Consider the following 7,983-nt stretch of genomic DNA (forward strand, 5'->3'; position numbering starts at 1 on the left):
TCGCACCCTCTTGGGCCTATGGGCTCATTCGATACTGCCAGAAATACTTGCCGCTTTGTCACCAACCTCAAGGTGCTTACTGCACACAGGCCAGGAAGCCTAGAGGAGGTGAGCTGGGGGGTGGGGGGAAGCGACTCTGTTGTGAAAGCCAGCTGAACAAGGAGATGGCAGGTTATTGTCCCAAAGAACCATGTTCCCAGGGCATGAACTTGGAGCTTCTTTTGTGTGAGCAGAAGGAGGGAACAGGAGGGTGCTGAACTGAAAAAGTGACTGGTGTCTAGACATCCAGGGAAGGTCCTGTAACTTCTCTGTGGCTATTCATTTGATCTTTGTGTACAGGAATCTGGTGGTGTCACCCCTGTAAATAATAAATACAGCAGGGATCCCTGGGTGGCGCAGCGGTTTGGCGCCTGCCTTTGGCCCAGGGCACGATCTTGGAGACCTGGGATTGAATCCCACGTCAGGCTCTCAGTGCATGGAGCCTGCTTCTCCCTCCGCCTATGTCTCTGCCTCTCTCTCTCTCTCTCTCTGTGACTATCATAAATAAATAAAAAAAGAAAAAAAATTAAAAAAATAATAATAATAATAAATACAGCATAGTCATTTCTGTACTTACTTCCTTATTTCTTGGAATGAGGCTGATTTCCAGTAAAAAGCACTTTTTACAAATTTCAGCTGTAAACAAAAATTCCTTTGATGATTAACATGCCTATATGCAGAACTAAGCAGAAGTTTCTAAGCTTTGAGTCAAGCAGCAAGGGGAATGGAAGCAACATGGAGCCAGACATGCTAAGTTTCTCCCTGTTACTGTTTGTTCAGGCTAAACAGTGACAAGATAGTCAAAAGAATTTTTAAGGAGCTCTGTGGTCAGAGGTTAGCCAGGTGGAGGGCTGATTGATATTCAGAGTCTGATAACTTTTTTTAAGCAGGCGTTCTCCCCTAAGTTAAATGCATCTGAGAGGAGAATAAAAACCTCCCAACACAGGTGGGTGGGTGGGTGCATCAGTCCTGTGACCCCACATAGACAGTAGCACAATTTTTTGAGGAAGTAAAAACAGCAGTACTTATATTACCAATCTAATGTTTACAGGACCCAGAGGGAAGGCTCCAGAAACAATTCAGAGTCCACCAATCCTTTTTACCAATCCTGAAACCTCACCTCTTTATCTCAAAAGGTTTGTCCCTGTGCCTTTGAGATGTGAAGGTCCCACCTGGCCTTCTCCATCTAGGTTTATGTGTGTCCAACATAAATGTAGGAGATGTGCGGGATTTTATACCTCCAGGTAGTATTCCCAAAATTAATTTGTAAAAGAGCTCTATTTAATTAGCTTAAAGAAAAGTAAGGGTTTATATAAATTAAGCTCTCAGAAACATAAGGGTGCCTGGCTGGCTCAGTCGGTTAAGCATCTATCTGTTGATTTCAGCCCAGGTCATGATCTCAGAGTTGTGATATTGAGCCCCACATGGGGCTCCGTGCTGCGCGCGGAGCCTGCATAAGTTCTCTCTCTCTCCCCCAGCCCTGCATGCCTTCTCTCTCTCTCGCTCGCTCAAAAATAAGAAATTTTTTTAAATTTTAAAAAGAAATATAAGAGAAACTGAATCCAAACGAGTTTCTGGTTCACATGATCTGGGAAAATATTTGGTATTAAAGTTCGTTGGTTTAGTTAAAACAGGCATGTCTTTAGAGTTCTCAGCATTAAATATAATACGTTTTTTTTCTACCTAAGTTTACTAAAGGTCAGATGTATTTGTATCGGTGTATGTTGCAAGTGTTCCAAAAAGTGTTGCATGAAATTGCTCAAGCGTGATATGTCCCGGCATAATGTTATTATCGTAATATCAGTTATTTTAAAATAATATGTGTCACAGAAATTTCCTTTTCAACTCTGTGATAGACTCATGGAATGTGCTCTAGAATATGGGTTTCTGACCCCTGGGTGGCGCAGCGGTTTGGCACCTGCCTTTGGCCCGGGGCGCGATCCTGGAGACCTGGGATCGAGTCCCACGTCGGGCTCCCGGTGCGTGGAGCCTGCTTCTCCCTCTGCCTATGTCTCTGCCTCTCTCTCTCTCTCTCTCTCTCTCTGTGACTATCATAAATAAATAAAATTTTAGAATATGGGTTTCTGGAGTGTCCTGGGTGGCTCAGTCTGTTGAGTGCCTTCAGCTCTGGTCATGATCCCAGGGTCCTGGGATCGAGTCCCACATTGGGTCCTCTGCTCCATGGGGAGCCTGACTCTCCTTCTCTCTTTTCCCCTCACCCTGCTCATGCTCTCTCTCTCTCTCTCTCTCTCTTTCTCTCTCTCTCAAATAAAATATTTTTAAAAATAGAATACAGGTTCCTGGTAACTTGAGGATCATAAAACTGAACTGGTAAGAATTTCCAGAAGGGATAGAAAACCTGGATCCAAGCAGAACAAGAGTTAATAACAGGAGACTGACGGAACTGGTGGGCATGGTTACAGTTGTTATGACACTCCTGTAATTGGACTGAGTCCTAAATGCTTCTGATTTCCTCTATCTGGTTCCCCGTCACCAAACTACTGTTTTGTTTCCAGCTTTCTCCCAGTCTTCAAATTTGGAATCACCAAAAACAAAGACTGTCCTTAGATCTCCTTAGAAGGGAGGTCCTCCTCACCACCCTAATGTCCCATTAGGGACATTTATTTTTTTAAGATTTTATTTATTCATGAGAGACAGAGAGGCAGAGACATAGGCAGAGGGAGAAGCAGGCTCCCTGAAGGGAGCCTGATGTGGGACTAGATCCCAGGACCCCGGGATCACGACCCGAGCCAAAGGCAGACACTCAACCCCTGAGCCACCCAGGCACCCCAGAACATTTTTTTAAGGTTAAAAAAAAACTTTTTAAAAAAGTGATCTCTAGACCCAGCATGGGGCTTGAATTTACACCCCCAAGATCAAGATTATTCCCGCTACCTACTAAGCCAGCCAAGCATCCTGCCTTGGGCACACTTCTCACAGCTGAAGGAGGCTCCACCTGTCACCTGGTCCTGTACGAACCTTGTTATCTTCCAGGCCGTGGATAAAGGGGAGTAAACTTTCAGACTGCTGGATCTGTCATCAAAAACTCTGACCTGCCCGTGAGATTAGAGAACCCCATGGTCTGTTTCCCTGTCTCTGGTTAGCCACCCCAAAACTTAGGGAGCATTGTGTCCATGCTCTGTGCAAAAAAATAGGGACACAAGGTGAGAGTAATCAAAATAAAACTGTGTAGTCTGCTGACCCTTAAAATCACGCCAGCCTCCACGGCCATCACCTTTCCAGTCCTGACCCACAGAGTCAAATGGGAATAAGCAGCAGGCAGTCATGATTCAGCTTTCCTCGGCAGGGTCCCGCTTCCCTAGTTAGGAGAAAATGTAAATGAGGCTATAATCAGGAACCTCCCCTTAATTCTTGAAAATAATGTAGAATCGGCTGCTAAAGCATGAGCTGGCTAACAGAAATCCTTAGACTCTCCGGCCAAAGTTATTCTTGATTACGGGAGAGCCCTCGGTTCTTTCAACAGAGCAAGGAAGGAGGTGTCTACGCTGGAGGCAACACCACCTGCCACAAGTGGATAACACATTTGGGGAAGTTGAAACTCAGTTACATAAGATCATTTAGTGAGCCACTCAGTTTAGAAAGGGGGCTGGCTTATTTTATTTTGATTGGTTTACGTCTTGGCTCCTAAATCCACTCCAGACATTGGGAATTACCTGTTTAGAATAGTCCTAATTACCTCCCTGGCACATTGTATTCTCTCAAAAAATTTCAGCGCATGTCTGCAGCTGCTAACCACCACGCCAATGACCTCCCCTAAAACCGGAATGTCAAAAAAAGGAATAAAGAGGAAAATGGACTAAAAGATTGCTAGCCTGGAGGCGTCTGCCTTCGGCTCAGGTCATGATCCCAGGGTCCTGGGATAGAGCCTCCTGTCCCGCTCCTTGCTCAGCGGGGAGCCTGCTTCTCCCTCTCCCTCTGCCCCTCTCCCTGCTCATGTTCTCTCTCTCAGTATCTGTCTCAAATGAACAAATAAATTCTTCATTAAAAAAAAAATTATGAGCCTGAAGTTGTAACCTGTGAATACTACAAAGATCCAGCAAGCAAACACATCATGACCCGTGAATGTCACCCAAGGATCAGTAAACGCTGTCAGGATTGCAGAGCAGTGGCTGAGAGCAGCTCTAGTGCCATAAATCTGGATCACATCTCTCTCAGGCTCAGATTCAAATCAAAAGGGGAGAATTGTTCAAAGAAAGAACAGGCCCCAGAGAGAGTAATTTGTATGTAGGAAGCTCCATGTGGGGATCCCTGGGTGGCGCAGCGGTTTGGCGCCTGCCTTTGGCCCAGGGCGCGATCCTGGAGACCCGGGATCGAATCCCACGTCAGGCTCCCGGTGCATGGAGTCTGCTTCTCCCTCTGCCTGTGTCTCTGCCTCTCTCTCTCTCTCTCTCTCTGTGACTATCATAAATAAATAAAAAATTAAAAAAAAAAAAAAAGGAGGGATCCCTGGGTGGCGCAGCGGTTTGGCGCCTGCCTTTGGCTCAGGGCGCGATCCTGGAGACCCGGGATCGAATCCCACGTCGGGCTCCCGGTGCATGGAGCCTGCTTCTCTCTCTGCCTGTGTCTCTGCCTCTCTCTCTCTCTCTCTGAGTGTGACTATCGTAAATAAATAAATTTTTAAAAAATGTTTAAAAAATTTTAAAAATAAAAAAAATAAAAAAAAGGAAGCTTCATGTGAGCAAAGCAAAACTTGGGTTAGTACCTAGCCTAACTGCAGATCCAGCCTCTCCCAGGAGTGGCATTTTATTTTATTTTAAAGTTTCTTTTTTTGGGGGGGCAGCCGGGTGGCCCAGCAGTTTAGTGCTGCCTTCAGTCCAGGGCCTGATCCTGGAGACTGGGTATCGAGTCCCACGTCGGGCTCCCTGCATGGAGCCTGCTTCTCCTCTGCCTGTGTCTCTGCCTCTGTGTGTGTGTGTGTGTCTCTCATGAGTAAATAAATAATTTTTTTAAAAAATAAAGTTTTTTTTTTTAAGATTTTATTTATTCATGACAGAGTGAGGCAGAGACACAGGCAGAGGGAGAAGCAGGCTCCCTGAGAGGAGCCCTACACAGGACTCGATCCCAGGACCCCAGGATCACAACTCGAGCCAAAGCCAGATGCTCAACCACTGAGCCACCCAGGTGCCCCTATTTTAAATATTTTTCAAATTTTATTTATGAGAGACCGAGGAGTGGCATTTTAAAGCAGTCTGGAATTTCCTGACCAGCGTTAGTGAGGTCACTGTAATGACAGAACCCCAGCCTTCCCCTTCCGGCAAAGGAAAGTACCTTTCCTGAAATAATCCTTGCTTTTGTTTGTGACTTCCCTGTGCCTGCCCCCTTCTGCAAGTGTTTTTTTTATTTTTATTTTTTTATTTTTTTTGCAAGTCTTATACTATGTTGGCATACAATGTTGGCAAATTGAATTTAAATTAAAAAAAGAAGAAGGTAAAAATATGAATTCTAAAAAAAAAAAAAAAGCCTTTTACTTTGTCCAGCTCCTTGGAGCTCATCTCTACTTGCTAGATGGGATGCATTGAATAAAGCCAGTTAGAGCTCCAAATTTACACAGTTGAATTTTGCTTTTTAACAAAATTGTCTCGATCCCCTTCACCCACATCAGCTTGACACAGGTGTAGTTTTGTTGCAGGGAATGCTGCTGTTTCAAAACTTGCTGTCCATGATCATCTCTTCCTTGGAGTCTTCCTTGATCTGCAGCCTCAGTGGGCAACTCTTTGTCCAGATCACAAGACAGTGCAAGGTGCACACACGGCCCCTACTGACCTGTGACATCTGCAGAGCCAAGAACAGAGACAGGGTCACCTTCCTTCCCGGAGCATCTAGCACAGCACCTGCACACGGGCCTTGGTGAATGGGATGAAGGAATGAAGTGGTGAGTGAATCGAGGCCCAAGGATGGCAGCAGCACTGCCCTGTCCTGCCTGGGTGACTGGCTGCCATAGCACTTGTATTTTGGCCAGGAGCACAGAGCAAATGCCTTCCTGAGGCCTCACCTAAGTCACCAGAACAGGACAGCCAACTGGGTGCATTGCTAATTCGGAGGGCGGGCGGGGTGAGGAAAGAGATAGTAAGAGCCCTTGTGTTGGGGTGGGGATGGTGGTGGCTTGGGATTTCATGTATCTCCTCACTAATCCTCCCACACTACCCTCTGAGGGAGGCATCGTTAAGGGCTTTGTATTTCCCATGTGGAGCTGTGGCTTAGAACAGAAAGCAATACCTCTCCATGCCTTTCTCCAGAGAGCTTTCTTTAGTCCTGCCCTAAATCACCATTCGCCCAGAAGAAAATCCACATAATCTCTCCACAATTAAATAAAAATGTTCATTTGGACTCCTGAGTGGTTCAGTGGCTGAGCGTCTGCCTTTGGCTTGGGTCATGATCCCAGGATCCTGGGATCGAGTCCTGCATCAGGCTCCTCTCAGGAAGCCTGCTTTTCCCTCTGCCTGTGTCTCCGCCTCTCTCTCTCTCTCTCTCTCTCTCTCTCTCTCTCTGTGTCTCTCATGAATAAATAAATAAAATCTTAAAAACAAAAAAACCCAAAAACATTCATCTTTAATATCCACGGGAACAGTACAGCCACCTGCCCCAGCCTGGCTTGCTCTGAGAAACCAGGAGCCGGCAGAGAAAAGGACATGGTTCTCCTCACTCCATCCTGCAGACCTTATAAGGCAGGGCCTAACTGCCCTAAACATGCCCTGAGTGTCCCCAGCGCTGCCCTGGCCCAGCCTGGCACGGTGCCCCTGGGAAGGAGCTGACGAGGGCTGTTGAGGCAGCTCCCTGCTCCCCGCCCAGGGAGGTGCCCAGGCTCTGCTGCTCACACTGCAAACTACAATGACTAGGCACCTTTTCTTTGTGCACAAGGAAAGCAGGCCCAGCGGCACTTGGCCGGGCTCCACACTGGTGCTCACCTTTCATTAGTACCAGGTCTCTTCAGCCCCAGGCCTTCTGGGGTGACTCTGAGGGTCAACACCCCCCACCCCCAGTTTGGTCCTGGGATTGGCCAAGGAGACACAGGATCCGGTCTGCAGTGGCAGCTGGAATAAAAGCCTTCTCTCCCAGAAGCACAGTGCAGGCTGGAGCAAAAGTGCAAGTATTGCCTGTTACAGAGTAAATCCAGGAGCAGCGCCCTGGCCCCACCCAAAGGGGCCAGCGGCTGACTTCCTCAACACCAGTGATAATCCTGGGGGACAAAAGCACACAGACTTGGGGGGGGAGGCATTTAAGATGCACGGTGATGAAAACAAACACAAAATGTACAAAGCGTTTGAGACCTTGTTTAATTTTTAAAATATCGGGATTTTTTTAAATCAAGTAATCTCTATGTCCAACGTGGGGCTCAAACTCATGACCCCAAGATCAAAGGTCACATGCTCTACTGACTGAGCCAGCCAGGTGTCCCAAGACCTTATTTTAAATATTCATGCTCATGGGTGAAAAGGAAGGGTCAGGGAAGACTGGAAGGAAATATACAGAAAATGTTGATTGTGGTGATCTCTAGATGGTAGGATCATGGGGGATGGGGGTTTCCTTCCATATGTGTTTCAGTCTGGGTCCAGAGAAGCAGAACTCGAAGGAGATCTAGATTAAGAGCTTTGTTGCAAGAGATTGGCTTATGCATTGTGGGCAGTGGCTAGGCTGGTAGGAAACGTGCGGGGTGGCTGTCAGGAAGGATGGCTGAGCTCTGAGGTACTGGAAGCACTGCTGCTACAAGGTCAACCACATTTTTTTTTAACTTTTATTATTTTATTTTATTTTATTTATTTTTTCTGTAAAGATTTTATTTATTCATGAGAGACACACAGAGAGAGAGAGGGAGAGAGGCAGAGACACAGGCAGAGGGAGAAGCAGGCTCCATGCAGGGAGCCCGACAGGGGACTTGATCCCTGGTCTCCAGGATCAGGCCCTGGACTGAAGGCAGCACTAAAC

The sequence above is a fragment of the Canis aureus genome, chromosome 19 (assembly GCF_053574225.1).
Source record: "Canis aureus isolate CA01 chromosome 19, VMU_Caureus_v.1.0, whole genome shotgun sequence".
Classification (NCBI taxonomy): Eukaryota; Metazoa; Chordata; class Mammalia; order Carnivora; family Canidae; genus Canis; species Canis aureus.